Genomic DNA, 20,213 nt, shown 5'->3' with positions numbered 1-20,213 from the left:
TTACGGGCCCCCACTGCAGCTCACCTGGAGTCTTCCAGGATCTTCTGCACCAGCTCTTCCACGCTGGCTGGAATGCCCCTCACATGCCATCACGGTCACATGGTACCATGTGTCCGTGACGTCTAAGGAGCCTGGCCCGTAACCAGGAAGTGCCGACGTCGCAGCACAGAGAATGTATTTAATTATTAGCGCGCTGTGTGGCAACGTGGCCCCGTGGACCCCCAGGCTTAGGGGCCCGGTCACAATTGCGACCACTGCGACCCCTATAGCTACGCCACTGCTTCTCCAATTCAAGTGAATGGAAGAAGGCTGTAATACGCTGAACCATCGTTACAAGCGTGTCTGTGTTTCACAGTACGGACTAGTAAAGGGAATAAATGGTTATAAGCGCTTGCGCGTGCCTCCCGGCCCCTTCAAAACAGCTGATGAGTGGGGTGCCAAGAGTGGGACCCCCAACAATCAGATTATAATAGCCTATCCTGAGGATAGGCCATAAATATCTTCTCACCGGAAAACCCCTGTAACTGTGTTTTCGAAAATGTATTATAAATTTAGACTTCAAAGCACCCCACGCAGCCTTTATCCAACTGTGAAATGATTCTACGAGTACAATAGACTTCACTTATTATAAAGCATGTTAACTGAATGAAAAGTGAAAGCTCATCACTTATAATAAGCAGTAAGTCACAAGGACAGTCATTGAATTACAAATGGAAAAAATTGATGCTGACAATGTAAGGGAGCCATGCATCATAACATCAGATTGAATGGCTGTAAACTGTTTACTTTCTGCATTAATAATACACATCATAGAGAGAGTAGTCAATAGAGTACATGTAATAGTCACAACCTATACAAGACCATACATGTATTGCAGAAAAAGAAAAAATAAATTAGGTTTTGAAAAGATTTCATCTAAGGTTGTTCACCCTTATATTCTGCACATTGTTTTTTTTATCTCTATTGTCTGCGATGTAAACAACAGAACAAGATTACATGAAAGATAGACAAAGGATATCCATTTATAATATAAACCCTAAATTTCACTATATTTATTTGGACTTCTAAAATTGTGGTGCAACTGCGCCAAAAAAAAACCCATTTACGTGCAGTTTTGCCGCAGTGTGTTAATGATGCATCTCTCTGCAGCATCCTACCATCTCATGTGAATATTCCTCTATGGAATGTAAATTCCTTCTACCCGCTCATTGGGGCACCATGAACAGAGAACAGGTATCATATACCCTCTCCTATCTCCACTGACAGAATACAAGTGTAGTAAATGGTGTCTGTGCACACGAAAAACATATTTATTGTGTGTGTGCTCGTGTGCGCATTAGGGAATTTAGATTGTGAACACCATTGGGACACAGACTGATGTGAACGATGACAATCTCTGTACAACATTGTGGAATATACAGTATTAATGTTATTAAAGCAACTGTAATAAAATTACTGCAAAATACAATAATCATTTAAATAACTTTAAATGTAATAAAATATACTATCTCAAAGTAGTGTGTGCATGGTCCTTATACCACCTCTTGGTTGGCATTGTTTTCAAGTTTTTTGTATCAAATTTTGCCGTACTTTGGTGCATTTTAAGTCACTTCCCCTTTTTCTAAGCCACACCCCTTGAAACACTTTTGAAAAGTGTCTAGTGAGGCACAAACATCAGTGCTTTTTGGTACATTTGATTCATAAATAGGTCTTAAAGGGGTTGTCCAGTCATAAGAAATTGATGGCTTATTCTCCCGATAAGCCATCAACATCTGATTGGTTGGGGGTCCAACTTACTTGAATGGGAGAAGACTGTAAGGCCTTATTTACACGAGCGTATTTCACGTCCGTGATAAGTGCGTTAAAATCACGCACGTCGCAAGGACCTATGTAAGTCAATGGGGCCATTCAGACATTCCGTGTTTTTCACGCAGCCTGTTTCCGCTGATTGAAACTCACTGCATGTCCTATACTTGAGCGTTTTTTGCACATCACGCACCCATTGAAGTCAATGGGCGCGTGAAAATCATGGACAGCACACGGACGCACATCCGTGTGCTGTGCGTGATTCGCGCAACAGTTGCTCAAGAAATGATAAGAAAAAGAAAACCACCCCCTTCATTTCATTTTGCATACGTCAAAACCACGTGACATAAGGATGGCATATGCGCAAAAATAACGCAGACACACACCAAACACTGATGACACACGGAACGGCAATGCGTGCAAAACGCTGCTTTTTTTATGTGCGCAAAACGCACACATTCGTGTAAATAAGGCCTAATACTGTGAACCGCCGCTACAAGTGTGTCGGTAATTGACAGTGCGAGCACTAAAGGGAATGAAGGGGGAGCAGCGTTCGTATGAGCGCTGCATCCTCTTCAAAACAGCTGATCGGCGGAGGTGCTAGCAGTTGGACCCCCACCAATCAGATATTGATGGCCTATCCTATCCTATCTTATGACTTAGACAAATAGAAGGAAGGGATTGTCAAGATAAGTTTGTCTAAAATGGACAACCACTTTAAGAAGGTATTTTTCTAAATCTTAGTTTTTCTAATTAGACAATTAATGGAGGCCCATGTAAAAATGTAAAAGAGAGAGAGCGAGAGATTGAGAGAGAGAGAGATTGAGAGAGAGAGAGAGAGAGAGAGAGGGAGAGAGGGAGGGGGGGGAGATTATTGGAGTAAATATCAGTCTTTCCTGCATTACTGTACTCTTATTATCCTTGTCTCAAAACGCACACAGTGCATTTTTCTATATCAGAATTGCAGAGTAGCTGCAGCAGTGTGTCACATTCAGGAATTACACAAAGTCATACACTTGGGAAGCCATATGAAAATAGGTAAAGAAGATGATCAAGATATATACGGATATTACAGTAAGATAAGACGTTGTGGATCATAATCAGATTAGAATAGTGTCACAATTTAGCTGAATTAGGAATCGTATAACTGGACAACAATGACTAGTTCACCGAAAACTACTAAGACTGGCCATATACGATTAGAAAGTTGTCAATAGGATTGGGCATGTTGAAAATTAACAGCCAAGTTCTTCTCTCCCCGACATCTGCCATTGGGGGAGAGTCAGGAGGCACCCATATACATTAAAGGGGTTGTCCAGTCCCTAAAATTTACGGCCTATCCTTAGAATACGCCATCAATAGCTGATAGGTCAGGGTCTGACCCACAGGACCCCCGCCGATCAGGTGTTTTGAAAGGGGTGCAGCGCTCGTACAAGCACTGCTTCCCCTTCATTTCTGTTTGCTCACTGTGAATCGTCGATACGGATGTAGCTGCGATTCACAGATATTGCAGCCGTCGTCTCGCATTCACTTCAATAGAAGAAGCTGCAATACCTGTGAACTGCCGCTACATGTGTCGACGATTCACAGTGAGCGCTACACCCCCTTCAAATCCGCTGATCGGCGGGGGTCCCAGGAGTCCGACCCCGACCCATCAGCTATTGATGGACTATCCTGAGGATACACCATAAATTTTTAGGGACTGGACAACCCCTTTAAATGGCAGGTCATCAATATTAAAGTCCTGAAAAACCCCTTTATGGCAATATGGGTGCATTTTTTTATACCTACTGTAGTGGTGTTCATGAATCACTATGGTGTTTCTGCATCTTTTTTTAAGAAGCACAAAGATATATTCATACGTTGCTGCCTTATAACAATTATTGCCGCGATTTTCACAAAATCGCACTGTGTTTTATGCAATTTCATAAAAATTTCAGTAAGAACTGCCATATGAGCGCACCAAAATCCTCATCAGATCCGCTGACATTCCACATCCAATGCAAGTGAATGGTGAAAATTATAGCCCATTCACATGCAGCAGAAAAATCTGCAGCATTCTCATTATTTGCGTTGATTCTGTTCAGAAAAGCAGTGGATTAACCGCATTGTTATTGTCAGCTGATACCTTTGGGGACAGCAGCTGAGACCTATGGGGACAGTAGCTGATACCTATGGGGACAGCAGCTGAGACCTATGGGGACAGCAGCTGATACCTATGCGGACAGTAGATGATACCTATGGGGACAGCAGCTGATACCTATGGGGACAGTAGATGATACCTATGGGGACAACAGCTGATACCTATGGGGACAGCAGCTGAGACCTATGCGGACAGTAGATGATACCTATGGGGACAGCAGCTGATACCTATGGGGACAGTAGATGATACCTATGGGGACAGTAGCTGATACCTATGGGGACAGTAGCTGATACCTATGGGGACAGCAGCTGAGATCTATGGGGACAGTAGATGATACCTATGGGGACAGTAGATGATACCTATGGGGACAGCAGCTGAGACCTATTGGGGACAGCAGCTGAGACCTATGGGGACAGCAGCTGAGACCTATGGGGACAGCAGCTGAGACCTATGGGGACAGTAGATGATACCTATGGGGACAGCAGCTGAGACCTATTGGGGACAGCAGCTGAGACCTATGGGGACAGTAGCTGAGACCTATGGGGACAGCAGCTGAGACCTATGGGGACAGTAGATGATACCTATGGGGACAGCAGCTGAGACCTATTGGGGACAGCAGCTGAGACCTATGGGGACAGTAGCTGAGACCTATGGGGACAGTAGCTGAGACCTATGGGGACAGTAGCTGGCACTTATGTTCAGCTTTCAGCTGGGGAACTGGTGTATTGTCTGAGGGGGAGACTGGGAGAGGGTTGTGCCTGTGTATAATATTACAGGATATACATTGCCCATTCACCTCTATAGCCTGTATAGTATATTACACCAGTCCCGGTTATGTAATACTACAGAGGAGCTGACAGGTTGGTGCAGAGTCATAGTGGAAGCTGCTGAATGTGGCAGAGAAGCCGCCTGGACCCTCCTCCCGGTGCTGCCTCCTCCTCAGCCTCTCCGTCTCCTCACTCCCCGCCTCAGTGCTACACTGGAGACTGAGGACACATTACTACAGAGTGACTGCTGCAGGGAGACACAGGGGAGAACGGAGCCTGGCCGAGGGCTGACAGGAGGAGGATGCTCTGCTTATCACTGGCGGGAAAGGGTGAGTGGGGGGCAGGAGGGGTGAGAAATCATGTGCCGGTCTGTGATGCTATATAAACCTCTGCCTCAGCATCCATGTCTGTAGTGCAGGGGGCACTCACTATGTGCCTTATTCTGGTGTGCATTGTATAATAAGCGCTAATGAGGTGTAAGAAACGCCATGCATCCTTCCAGTAGCCCTAATGCTGTGTACATGTGTATAGAGGCCAGGAACAGTGACTATATGCCGGTGTATGGAGCAGGGGGGGACATGTCTGACATTACACGGGTAGTCACTGTGCCTACCGCTGAGTTGTTGTACTTGGTAACCAAGGAGCATGGCTTCCTGTCAACCACAACACACAGCCGAGGAGGGGGATGAAGAAATACAATGCACTGCCCGGAGGAGGCTAGAATACTGGGGTGAATCCCTGCACTTGTCTATAGGGGATGATAGGTATACGGCTGCCTGCGCGATAATGTCGCCTTGTTAACCCCTTCTATGGAAAGCTGGTCATAGACACAAGAATTGTGTGATAATGGAGCTTTTATTACCAGTCTTGGTCCCTACATGAAACAAACCTGTCCTTACTGTAAACCTTCATGTAGAGACATCACCTATGATACTGTATTAAAGGGGAACTCCAGTGCCATCAAGGTTTAAAGGGGTCTTCCCACCATAAGAAGTTTTTTCCAAACCCCCATGTTTCCTCCAAATTCACCTAAATAAATACTAAACTGCCATCAGACACTTACACATTTTGTCCCCTGTTGTTTGGATCCCTGGGGACTGTTATGCTTGTGGCGTCCACAGAATAAAGTGGGTGGTCCAGCTCTGTCTCCTTAGGGACCACCATTCCCTACATGTCCCAGTAGCTGCTTGCGGCTCCCAGCACTGCATTCTGCGCTGCCTACGGTTTTTATGCATATGACTGTCCGTGTTGCGTCAGTGTGGTTTCCGTGTGTTATCCGTTTTTCTCATGCGTGTTTCTCCTTGGAAAGCATTTTGTGGTTTTACTTTTTTTCTCTACATTTCTTTCGCAACGGTTGTTGAAAAATGATCAGCACGTGGATGTCGTCCGTGTGCTGTCCGTGTGTGAACAGCCCCATTGAATTGCATTGGTCAGTTGTTTAAACGGACAGGACATGGACATGAAATACTTTTGTGTGAATAAGGCCTTATTGTCATACATATTTGTAGTATATGTCTGTAGGGTATTGTCCCATATAGTAGACCTGTCATTTGTTAGTTCCCTTGGACTCATTCGAACAATGTCCTCACAAATTGTTGAAGAAATATTCAGTGAGAAGCTCATATTCTGCGTTTTGCCTAGGCTGGGGGTTCTCCCTTGAAATATGATTTGCCATAGGAGTTTATTTCCGGAGCTCCACTGCTGAAGGGTACCCTGCTTATACATTATCCCGGCACCACTATGAAAGGCGCTGGGTCTACCGGGGCCGGAGAGAGATTTGTGTTGCTGCTAATGTGACCTTAATTGTATGTGAGGTGAAAAAACCTATATCAGCTTTTGGTTAAAACATTTTTATATTGTTCTATTTACTAAATACTGAGGCCATAAAAGCTTTTTATTGCCTTTAGTGCTTGCAATTGGATTACCTAAAATCTGTATTTATATCATACATCAATATGTTTTTCTATTTAGTGCAATGTCAATCAGTTGTTCTGCAGTCATGGTAAAGCAAGGCTGGTTATGACAAAAAGTGGAGCAGATTTCCATGGTATCCTTTTAGATTCCAGACATTTTATCTCCAGGGCAGATTAGATAATTGTCCTCTTATTTGTTTCTATTGCTAAAGGCCCTATGACATTGGCCAATTATAGCACAGACAAGCGTTCATAGAGCGCTCGTTTGCCGATATTTGCCCTGTGTAAACAGGGCAGCGATCAGGACATAAATGAGCAAACGCTCGTTCATCTGCTATCGTATCGTTTTAAAAACTAAAATGTTATCGTTGTCGGCAGGACATCCCCTTGTGTAAACAGAGAGACGCGCTGCCGACATGATAATAATGTATGGGGACGAGCGATCGGAGTAACGACCGCTCGTCCCCATACATAGCTCCGTGTGACAGGAGCAGACGAGCACCGATCAACTATCGGCGCTCGTTGCATCGGCCTAAATGGGCCGGTGTAATAGGGCCCTAACTCCACTTTTCTTCTCTATGCATTTCTGTGGTCTTTGATAGTTTTTTTTTTTATGCAAGGCATATTTAAATATAGATCAATATTTTGACAGATTGTCGGTTGTTGTTTTTTGCACGAAATAACGTGGCATTTCAGAAAATGCGTTTAAAGATTCTAATATTTCATAGAGTCCAATATTTATCTTATGTTTATAGCTAATTTGTGGATTGTCTGGTTTAGAAAATCAGTTTTCAAATACTATCTTAGGGCATTGTGAATTAATAGAGGGGAGTCCCTCATAAGGGACCTCAAGCAACGAGCAGAGAGCGGCTGCAAAGAAAATATTTCTATCTGTCCTGCCCAGAATTACACAACTGGCCCTCTGATTTACACCATTACACCATTTTTTTTAGATTATTTTGATGAAGCAAACCTATTGAATGATTCTTTTTTCTCAGTGAACTGTGTGTACACCATGTAATGCGTAATATCCCCTGGGGTGGCGCTGCAGAAGAATTCAACATTTTCGGATGGGTTCCTGAACAGATTACAGATGATTGCTGGGGGACACCCTGTGATCAGCCTTCTAAGAAAAAGAGATTGTCCAAAGTAGACAACCCCTTTAAGATAACAAATCTTAAGTGGGATAAACTAAAGAGGATTGTATGTTTTGTATTAATAAAAATATGTGGGCTACTGACAACCATGTGCAATGTAGTTACAAATAAGTTTAATTTACTATTCATATTATCTGAGGAGTTGTTCTTTAACAGAGATTTGACACTTTAAAGTTCTGTCAGATGCATCTTAGGGCTCATTCACACGAGGGTGAATCTTGTCCGTGTGCTGTGCTTTGAAACAAGCATACAGCCCCATTGATTTCAATGGGGCTATTTACACATGCGTGAGTTTTCACACAGCGTGTGTCCATTGCGTGAAACTCACTGCATGTCCTATATTGGTGCGTTTTCACGCACCTAGACTCCCATTGAAGTCAATGGGTGCGTGAAAACCACAGACAGAACACGGATGCACATCCGTGTGCTGTCCGTGTTTTATGCATCAATTACATTGAAAAAAAAAAGAAGTGCTTGCGAGTCCATGAAAAACACATGCCACTCGCAAAGCACACTGATACAAAACGCAACGCACATGGACAAATTTTATGCGCGTTTTTTACTCGCGTAAATCTGTCACGCTCGTGTAAATGTAGCCTTAGCAACAGACTGTAGACTAAAGTAATCATTATCAGCTATTTTTTAAATTGAGACAGCAACAGATTTGACACATTGTCACGGTGCGCGTACTCACATAGGATCGTCTCCACTCCCAAAAAATGTCAAAAGTAATAGTTGATAAACATCATCCTTTTTCAATGATTTTCTGTTATTGTACCCATTATCATCGTACAAAAATAGAAGCAACGTTTCAACCCGTTACAGACGTCTGAGCTTGAAAAATACCCAACCACTGTAACGGGTCGAAACGTTGCTTCTATTTTTTTGTACAATGATGATGGGAACAATAAAAGAAAAACAATGAAAAAAGATTCTTTTTTCTCAACTAGTGCTTTGGATAAAAGTGTGCTAGAACGCCTATGTATTTATGTATTGACTTATTTATTTATTTATTTATGTATTCATCTATTTATTTATATTTCCTTTTCCTACTGATTTTTTATTCAAAATATAGAATGAACTTCTGTTTTAATGTCAACAAAATACAAGGGATAACAGATCTTTCTTATCACATGTATTTATTGGACCCCATTCTGCATCCCAGGACAGGAAAGGGATTTGTGTTGCTGCAGAGAATTGCCTACACTGACACCCTGTAATAATAACATATAGGGACTATTTAGTGACCGTCTTCCAGTGTTAGGCCCCATGCACACAACCATAGTTTTCATCCGTAATAATGGATCCGTAATAACGGATGAAATTGTGAACCTATTCATTTTTATTGGCCATGGACACCTTTGCGTATATTTACAGATGTGTGTTCGTGCCGTAGAAATAACCCACAAAATATTAAACATGTCCTATTCTTGTCCGCAATGTCGGCAAAGACTCGCCTTGGGCGTCTTGCCGCCATTGCGGATGACTACAGATGTGTATCGTAGCTGTCAGATCCGTATTTACGGGCAGTAAAAACTCTTACGGCCGTGTGCATGAGGCCTTAATCTGCAATTTGATCAGTTCAAGAAGAGAAGTGTCATGTGGGCACTTTCCGAATATTTATGTTTTTTCTAAATCACTACTTTTCATTTCCCACAGCTGTTTTCTTGGCACAGACGGTCATTACAATAGCCTTCTCTCTCCAAACGCAGATTTCAGGTGCCTTCTCTCCCCAAACACAGATTTTAGGTGCCTTCTCTCCTAAACACAGATTTCAGGTGCCTTCTCTCCCCAACACCAGAATCACATATACAATCTGATATCAGAAAAGTTTGATAACAGTGTACATGGACATCCAAGAATGTTTTCTACAACTGGTGGAATGTTTTTTACTGATCATTTTTCTAAACATAGTATAGTTCTGACAACTTTATATTTGCCAGACCAGATATGAAGTCCACTGCTGCATTCCCCTTCTCCGCAAACTTAAAATAAACTTATTAACCTCTAAATTTACTCTCAATTTATATGGACTGTTCACATTTTCTGTTTTTTTGGGTTGTCACTATATGCTACCAGTTCTACTCCTGACACCACAGGATCTTTACTCTTTACCCGGATCTTTACCCTTTAAAAGTGTAGAGGTCTGGCTTGTCACCCACTAGACACATGTGGGAATTTATTGACTGGCATTTTATACACCAGTCTTAGTATAAAGAGCGCTGGAGTTAAATGTGGCTTATTTATAAATAGGCACACACCTTTAATAAGCATCTAAGGGGTTAATTGGCCTGATCGGAAACTAGCTACGCTCCTGGCTGTTACAGCAGGGTGTCAGCTGTAAAATACAGCTGACACCCGCTGGTGATGGTGCAGGTTAATCGCAATAAAGTAAGCAAAAAACCTGTGGGGTCAAAATGCTTACTATACCCCTAGATAAATTTCTTATGGGGAGTAGTTTCGCAAATGGGATCACTTTTGGGGGTGTTTCCCCTGTTTTGGTCCCTCAGGGGCTTTGCAAATGCGACATGGCACTGAAAACTATTCTATCAAAACTTGAGCTCCAAAAGTCAAATGGTGCTCCTTCCCTTCTGAGCTCTGTCGTGGGTCCAAATAGCAGTTTATTACCAAATATGGGGTAATTCCGTAATCGGGAGAAATTGCTTTTCAAATGTTGGGGTGCTTTTTCTCCTTTATTCCTTGTAAAAATTGAAAATGTCCACGTTTAATTAAAAAAATGTAGATTTTAATTTTCATGCCCTAATTCCACTAAATTCAACAACAAAAAAACTGTGGGATCAAAATGCTCACTATACCGCTTGATAAATTCTTTGAGGAGTGTAGTTAAAATGGTGTCTTTGTGGGGGTGTTTCCACTATTTTGGCCCCACAAGACCTCTTCAAACCAAACATGGTGCCTAAAATATATTCTAATAAAAATCCACTAGGTGCTCCTTTGCTTCTGAGGCCTGTGCTTCAGTCCAGTGCTACACTAGGGCTACATGAGTGATATTTCTAAAAGCTGCAGAATCTGGGCAATAAATATTGAGTTGCATTTCTCTGGTAAAACCTTCTTTGTTACAGAAGTAAATAGATTAAAATAGATTTTGTGCCAAAAAAATGACATTTGTAAATTTCACCTCCACATAGCTTTAATTCCTGTGAAACGCCTAAAGGGTTAAGAAACTTTCTAAATGCTGTTTTGAAAACTTTGAGGTGTGCAGTTTTTAAAATGGGGTGATTTATGGGGGCTTCTAATATATAGGGCCCTCAAAGCCATTTCAGAACTGAACTGGTCCCTAAAAAATAGGTTTTTTTCCTTGAAATGTAAGAAATTGCTGCTAAAGTTATTAGCATTGTAACATCCTAGCAAAATAAAAGGACGTTAAAAAAATGATTCCAACGTAAAATAGACATGGAAAATCTTAACTAGTAACTATTTTGTGTGGTATAACTATTTGTCTTACAAGCAGATACATTTAAATTTAGCAAAATGCTAATTTTCTCTACATTTTTGGGATTTTTCACTAATAAACACTGAATGTATCGACCAAATCTTACCACTAACATAAAGTACAATGTGTCACGAGAAAACAATCTCAGAGTCGCTTGAAAAAATAAAACAATTCCACATAAAGTGACACACTTAGATTTGAAATAATTGGCCTGGTCCATTAGGCCAAAACAGGCTGTGTCCTTAAGGGGTTTGAAACTGTACATACGTTTTTCCAATCTGAATCTGATATCCCCCCTATTTCTCTTTTCTATTTAGCTCTAGACTTAAAACTCAGTCTCTTTATTAACTATCACATTTAATCTAGAATAGAGCAACTAAATCAATTTATCTCTACCTTTCCAGCTAGTCAACAGGTTTACAAACTCATAATAGGTCATTTCCCAATAACCTGAATTGGCATTGCTCTTCATAATGGATTTGACTTGTATATACCTAAAAGCCAGTTTCCTAAGTTCCCCAATTTCTATCTTAATAACATCCCAAGTTTTAATAGTTTCATTTTCCAAAAATTGGTTAACATACAAATAACCCTGTGTGATCCAGAAATTTCTTGTGTCGGAATCTACTATTTTACTATTTTTGGGTATACCACAAGGGGTTGACACACAGCGAGCCAGCAACTCCAATGTACTTTCTCAGTTTTAGCCATATTTCACGCAATAACTTCACAAGCAGAATTTTACACCAACTCCTATCGTATAACTGTCCAGACTCCAGCAAAGCGAAGATGTTTGGCAAAGCTCCAGAACTATTACTAACAAATGAATTAAGAAAATCAAATTGTTCCTATTTCATAAGCAAATCCAAATTTGATACTATATAATGCAGCTTCATATTCGGAACATTTAAGCACCCCCATTTCCTTCGGCCTAGTAAAAGTTAATAACTTCAACCTTACGTCGTCATCCCCCAAATTAATTAATTGAAAAGATTTTTTTTTTGCTTTAAAAGCTTTATTGCAAATAGCCACGGGAGTATTCGCCAGAATGTACAGAAGGTGGGAAATAATGTTGTAGAGTTATTTTAGAGCCAAACTTCTTCTCCAAAGGCTCAAAATTCAAATCCATATATTCCCTAGTGTCTTGAGACAAAATGACCCCTAGATATTTAAAACTTCTATAATGTTGAAGAATATTTAGTCCATAGCCCTGTGTCTTTACTTCCTTATCTATTGGCAGTATTACTTATTTCTGCCAATAAATTTGAATACCAAAGAAGCCACCAAACTCCTTAATAATCAATATAGTGTGTTCATAATCATCAGCATGTAACGAGTTTTCCCTCTCCCCCCTCACTCCAAACCTGTTATCGTGAGGTCGCTCCTAATCTTAATCGCCAATGGTTCGATCACTAGTGCAAAGAGTAAAGGGAAGGAAGGACATCCCTGGCGTGTACCGCTATGCAACTGGAAATTATCGGACGCCTTCCCGTTTACCATTATTTTCTTTACATAAAATCTTGAGCCAACCAGCAAAGGTCAACCCAAACCTTTCTAAAATTGCCGATAAAAATCTCCACCCCACACTGTTAATCGGTTTAACCGCATCTAATAACAGTATGGAGTGGAACCTCCGCCCCCCGGCCACTGGAAGTGAACACTCTGTGCATAAGTATGTAGTTGACTTATGCAGCATAAAACCACATGTCCGCATGCACAAGGGTAATAATAGTTCCACCTAAACGAGTCACCAAAATCTTTGCCAAGGTTTTAATATTGTTATTAAGCAAAGAAATAGAGCGGCATGTCCCAGGGTCATAAGGATCCTTATCAGTCTTTGGAATCAGAGCAATTGTTGCCTCCTCCATTGACGCTGGTAGTATATTCTGGCTAAATGAGTAGTTATAAACATCCAGTAATCTACTCAGTAATTGCCCTTTATATTGTTTGAACAACTCAACTAGGAGTCCATCCGGGCTTGGAGCTTTCACTCCCGGCATTGTACCCAATGTTATAGAAAGATCTAATAATTCTTGTTTATCGCTTCTTAACTTGGGGAAGGAAATTTCATCAAGATATTTCATAAAATCCAAACCCGCACTTTGTATCCCTGCAGAGTATATTTTTTTTATAAAAACCTACGAAGACATTTAGAATTTCTTTTGGCTCGCTGTGTATCGCACCCTCTCCATCCTGAACACCAGCAACCGCTAGACTAATTTCCTTGTTTCTCATAACCTTAGCCAAATATTTACCAGTGCTTCCGCCCTCACAGTGCCTAGTTGTACCAAGAAAAGCTTCTTTATTCTGCGCTTTTTCAACTATATAATTATTAGAATTTTGAATTGCTGATTGCCAATTTTTCTTGTGGTCCAAAGTTCTCCCTACCCTAATAGCGTTCTTGGTGTCTTTAACTTCCTGTTCCAGCTGTTGCTCCCTTTGTTTAAAGTTTTTTTTAAGATGAGATATCCCTCTAAAAAAAGAGACCCCTAATAAAATATTTTGCTGTGTCCTGTCTCACGTCCGGCCACGCCGAGTCTGCATTGTCTAAAAAGAAATTAATCTTTTCGGAAATAACTTTATCCTTTTGATTCACCAGGTCTAGCCGTTGTGGATTAATTTTATAATCTCTACGTACCATTCCATTATCTTATCTTGCCAGCCTCACCAGGACTGGGACGTGTTTCGAGACAGAGCGTGATTCATAAGTAACAGTAATCCTGTCATACTTTTTCAGTTGGTTACCCATATCTATCCTAGAAAACACTATGTGTCTTATTAAAGCTGGAGAAGGCTTGAGCATTCGGGTTATGTGATTGCCAAATATTCCACCATCCACATTCCTCGATCAACTTCCTCAATGGCCTATTCCATCCTTTATTTTTATCCTGCTCCCGACTCCTATCCTTCTTTTCATCTATCACACAGTTGAAATCCCTTGTCAATATCATTGGAACGTCACGTTTCCCCAACATATAGCCATATAATTTTAATAATACCTCATGTCAATATGGAGGTGGGAAGTATACAAATGCAACAATCAAATTAGTACGCTCAATATTGACAAATAAAAAAATAAATCTACCCTCGCTATCAATCTTAGTGTCTATTACTGTACATTTTATCTTATAGTAAATAAGGAGAGTAAGGGCCCTCTTACACCGGCCAATTATCGAGCAAATGGCCGTTCACAAAAGGCTCGTTCCCCATAATTCTAATGTGTAAACAGGGCAACGATCAGCCAATGAATGCGCAAACACTCGTTCATCGGCTGATTGTATCGTTTACGCAGCCTAAAATATTACCTTTGTCGGCAGCACATCTCCCTGTGTAAACAGGGAGAAGTGCTGCCAACATGATGGTCACTAGCTTTTCTTTTTACAAACATCCAAACGGAGTGTCATAATGATGGCGGCTGCGCGAAAATCACGCAGCCGCACATCCTATCTGATGACACACGGAGCTGTTAAAGGGAATGTGTCGCAAATGAAACCTTTTTTTTTAAGTGTCGTTACTTATTTCTATTATATTTTTTAAGTTTTTTGCTGTATTTTTTTTTTTTTCCGTATGGTGGAAAGTATTACAAATTAAATAATAATTTGACATGTTTTCCAATGTTGGCCACCAGGGGGAGCACTTCCCAGAATTACAGCAAGGTGAATAAGGCAAAGCAACCTGACTCACAGCTGCTGTAAATGTGGGAGGGAACCTCACCCCCCCCTCTCACAAGCCAGGTAAAGGTGTCTTCAAATTGCTAAGCAGTGTCCGGCAGCCATATTGGGTGTGATTCTGCAGCTGGAAGAAGTTCTAGGACACACCAAAAGGCTAAGTGTATGTTCACACGCTTACTAAACAAAGGGAAAACCGATCCTGATTTTCAGCCATTTTTTAATCAAACTCACGTTTTTTAACGGCCGTTTTTGGAGCTGTTTTTCTATAAAGTCAATGAAAAACGGCTCCAAAAACGTCCCAAGAAGTGATGTGCACTTCATTTTGGTCGGGCGTCTTTTTACGTGCCGTTTTTGGAAAACTACCACGTAAAAAACGCCCTGTCGGAACAGAACGCCGTATTTCCCATTGAAACCAATGGGCAGATGCTTGTAGGCGTTCTGCTTCCGATTTTTCAGCTGAAAACATTGTGTGTGAACATACCCCTAGGGTATGTGCACACGCTAACTGCATTTACGTCTGAAATGACGGAGCTGTTTTCAGGAGAAAACAGCTCCGTCATTTCAGATGTAATTGCTCGTACTCGCGTTTTGCGAGGCGTCAATTACGGCCGTAATTTGGAGCTGTTCTTCATTGAATTCAATGAAAAACGGCTCAAATTACGTCCCAAGAAGTGTCCTGTATATAAGTGTCCTGCACTTCTTTGCCGAGGCTGTTATTTTACGTGCCGTCTTTTGACAGCGACGCGTAAAATGACAGGTCGTCGGCACAGTACGTCGGCAAACACATTCAAATGAATGGGCAGATGTTTGCAGACGTATTGGAGCCGTCTTTTCAGGCGTAAATCGAGGTGTAAAACACCTAGTTTACGCCTGAAAATAGGTCGTGTGAACCCAGCCTTAGAATGATGAAAGTGAAGTGAATGACTTTTCAGTTGACCGGTTCACACACCGTGTATTTGACATGTTCTCTCCCTGCAAACAGCTGCTCTGCTCTGTGTGACTCTGACCTGCGTCTGCGCAGGACAGAGCCATAGTGCAAAGTCAATGGGACGCTCCCGTTCATTGACTCCTATGCACTGTAGCTGCCGTATTCCATCTCTGTATGTGTCGTTAATCGACACATACAGAGATGAAAAACAAAATGGCAGCCCCCATAGAGAAGTAAAAGTTAGAAAAAAGAAAAAAGTAAAAAACAAACACACACATAAATAAAAGATTTTATAATAAAACACTAAATGCAAATTGATATAAAAAATTGTTTTTTTCGTGACACCTTTCCGTGCCTTTTGCGCAAGCAAAACTCCGCGTTTTTTGCGTGTGCAAAAACTCACACGCTCGTGTAAATCCGCCCTAACAGTTTAGCTCTGTTATAAAACGTATAGTGATGCATACAAGGTAATGTTGTTGTTGGTAGTGATAGTGATGGTTTTATGAACTACAGGGCACAATGGTATAAATAAAAAGGCTGCAAAATAGCTATGTCACTCTAGGCAAACCTTCTCTGCAGCCATCATTCATAGCAGATATAAATAGTTTCTAGTAAGGGGGTGATGGGGTGTCATTGCAGAACCTGACACAGCGATGTCTCTGCGCATCACATGCAGCTGTGTCTGGTACTCTAGCTTAGACCATTCAAGTGAACAGGCTGAGCTGCCATACCTGACACAACGCCATGAACGTACGTTACAGTGCACAGCTCAAGACACTACATGGAGAAAGGAGGTGGGGAAGAGAACAGAATTAGAAAAAGATCCAGAGACAAAAAGAAAAGCAAGATGAAAGGAAACGGATGACGAGTTCAATGTGACCACCCAGAGCGGAGATCGTAGAGCACCCAATTATTGGTTCATTGATTGAGGATTTGGTAAGTTTCGGAGTGCTAGAAACTAACCCACTCCCACCAGGTATTCATGTAGCTTGTGGAGGCCTCAGGGGTGAGAGCAACCAACTTCTCCAACCGCTGGACACAGGAAATCTCCTGAATCCAATCCTCCAGAGAGGGGTTCAGGATGCTTTGAGCGACATGGGATTAGTTTTGGATACCTGAAGGAAATGACATATAAGGAACCTCTTGTGAGTGGACATGGCAATGGGAAATATGAAGAAGAGAACCACTTTGGGAGTGTGTGCAAGACGAATGCTATTGGTCTCAGCTATGCAGGACCCTCTGGAATCTATAATACCAGGTCTCTTAGTAGCAACAGTTGACTTATTAGTAAGCTAAAAGCATTTGGCACATTGGGCATTAGTAAATTGAAGACCAAATTTGCATTCCCATGCATCACAGTAGGCGGGGTACTGCTGATTACGGTGAGAAGGTTTACATTGAGTGTAATTAAAGTCCGTCTTGTTAAAAGGGGTATTCTGGTTCCAGCAAATAAATGTCATTCTTTGTATAATGAAAAGTTATGCAAATTTTTTTAATATTCTTTCCGTATCAATTCCTCAAGGTTTTCAAGAACTCAGCTTGTTGTCATTCAGTAGGTACCTTAATTGTTACGTTCCAATGGATACAAATCTGTCCTGGTCATGTGATGGACACACAGGTGCTGGGATCGTTAGAAGAAACAGCTCTGATAATTGTACTGTAACGAGCTGTGCACCTGTGCGACATGACCAGGACAGATTTGTGCCCACTAGAAGTCAACAATGAAGGTTCCTACTAAATGACAGCAAGCAGAGATCTTGAAAACCTTGAGGAATTGATACATAAAGTACAATAGATTTTTGTAAGGAAAGGAGGATACCTCCAGCTCACCAGTAATTGCGTCTCCGGACACCTCGCACGGATCCCCGCTACGGCCAACGGTCGGTTTATCAGGAAAGAGAAGGAAAAAATCCAGCGCTGTGTTTAGTTAAAAAGCAAAACTGTTCCCAAGTTTATTGTAGAAAATAGTTAAAAATTTCATGGAGACGCAGTCTCAAGGTATATATATATATAGCGGGCTAGATGACCTTGGCCTACGCGTTTCGAGCAAGCGTGTTGCTCTTAATCATGGCTTGCTCGAAACGCGTAGGCCAAGGTCATCTAGCCCGCTATATATATATACCTTGAGACTGCGTCTCCATGCAATTTTTAACTATTTTCTACAATAAACTTGGGAACAGTTTTCCTTTTTAACTAAACACAGCGCTGGATTTCTTCCTTCTCTTTCTTTACAATAGATTTTTGTATAACTTCATATACAAAGGTTCTATTTGCTTGAGGCCTTATTCACACAAACGTATTTTATGTCCGTGATACGCGTGTGAAAATCACGTGCGTCGCACGGACCTATGTTAGGCAATGGGGACGTTTAGACTGTCCGTAATTTTCACGCAGCGTATGTCCGCTGTGTAAAACTCACGACATGTCCTATACTTGGCCGTTTTTTGCGCAGCACGCACCCATTGAAGTGTGCCGCGCGTGATTCGCGCTACAGGTGTAAAATAAATGAATGAAAAAATGAAAACACTTCCTGCTTTTATGTTTGTAAACATAAAAACAGAGTGTCATAACGATGCCATATGCGCGAAAATCACACAGGCACGCACCAAATACTGATGCCACACGGAACTGCTACGCGCGCAAAACGCAGCGTTTTTTGCGCGCGCAATACGCACACGCTCGTGTGAATTAGGCCTAAACCAGATTACTCTTGATATACTTCCAAGGCATATAATTTAGGTTCTCTACACACTTCGTCAATGCCTTTTGTTGGAGGTGTACGTCTGGAGGATTTTCTAACGTACACCTTAGATGGAGGCTGCAAAGTTTGCCAGTGTATAGGCATACATCTGCATTCTTTGCCCATAGGACCCCTAGTAAAAAATGTATACTGTGCGGCTTATGGGTTTTTTAAATCTATATGCCCCTGCAAGGAATAGCGTAGTCTACTATGCTAGTCCATACAGCTAAACAAACTGTCTGCCAACATACTGGACTGGCGTATGAATAAAATACACTTTTTTGGCATACGCCGGTTGAATTGGTCTTTATAGATACATTCGGTGCATGCCCTGGGAGCTTCCTGCTAAACATAGGGCAATAACCAAGTACTGTATAAACAAAGTTTTCAAGGCTATGTACACCTTTGAAATTGATTTTATATATATATATATATATATATATATATATATATATATATATATATATATATATATATGTATATATATATATATATATATATACACACACAAAAAAGAAAGCAGCAGCACTAACAATGAACAAAAGTATGGGTGCCCAGCAAGTAGTCTTGATCGTGGACTAATTCATATATTCGAAAAAATACTTTTGGTAAACATATATTTTCAAAAAAAGATCTTGCAGCACTCCGATAGAGGGTATAAAAACTGTGACTTATTCAGTCAACATCAGCGCAACTTTTCAGTCCTGCAATGTTTGAGAAAGGTTCGGTTGCAGGACTGAAACGTTGCGCTGATTTTGACTGAATAAATCACAGGATTTTTTTTTACCCCCTATCGGAGTGCTGCAAGATCTTTTTTCGAATATATATGTTTACCAAAAATATTTAAATGAAGCAGCACTCATGTAATAAAGTGGTGGGTTCAAAGCAACTAGAGCTTAATCCACAGCTCAAAATACCATACAAGACATTAGATCGCTGCACTCCAGCAAGGTCCAGTAAGAAAATCTGTGGTTTTATTTGCCCATGTTTAGATCCAAGCTCTCTCTCTCTCTCTCTCTCTCTCTCTCAGAGTGTTTTGTGCAACTTTCTAAATACTTTTTATTAAAAATTATTTTTACTTTTTGAGATACAGCTGCTTTGTATTCTGTATAGAGAGCAGCTGTATCTAGCGCTGAATCCTGTATCCATCAAGTCAGCGGCACTGACGGTTCAGTGACAGCTGCTCAGGATCCACCTGTTATTGATCACATCTAAGTTATGAATTTAGGCTTCGTTCACATCTGCTTCGGGGATCCGTTCTTGGGTTCCGTCAGACCTTTCCGTCAGGGGAACACATGAATGGAAACCATAGCTTTCCGTTTGCATTAAGTTATGAACTTAGATGTGATCGTTAACAGCTCGATGTCAGTGACATGCAGGACCCGCTGACACTAAATTGGTCAGTCTTGTAGACCTGACAGATACAGGTTTCAGCGCTAGATACATTTGCTCGTATACAGGATACAAAGCAGCTGTACCTCAAAAAGTAAAAATATTTTTTAATAAAATTTATTTAGAAAGTTGCACAAAACACACTAATAGACATTTATATAAATAAATATATATATATATATATATATATATATATATGTATATATATATATATATATATACATCACAAATAGGCGGCACTC

At 41.1% G+C, this 20,213-nt stretch overlaps 1 protein-coding gene across 1 annotated transcript in view; it reads left to right on the top strand.

Annotated features, from left to right (window-relative positions):
- The first annotated feature begins 4,878 nt into the window (after window positions 1-4,878).
- The window catches only part of SYNE1 (spectrin repeat containing nuclear envelope protein 1), a 498,487-nt gene continuing 483,152 nt past the window's right edge, over window positions 4,879-20,213 (top strand). The window contains exon 1 of the mRNA XM_075862881.1: window positions 4,879-5,045. The gene's annotated coding sequence lies outside the window, so the exon portion shown is untranslated. The remainder of the gene's footprint in view (window positions 5,046-20,213) is intronic.

Source organism: Rhinoderma darwinii, chromosome 4, assembly GCF_050947455.1.
Source record: "Rhinoderma darwinii isolate aRhiDar2 chromosome 4, aRhiDar2.hap1, whole genome shotgun sequence".
NCBI classification, from domain to species: Eukaryota; Metazoa; Chordata; class Amphibia; order Anura; family Rhinodermatidae; genus Rhinoderma; species Rhinoderma darwinii.
This window is presented reverse-complemented; position numbering and strand designations above follow the sequence as displayed.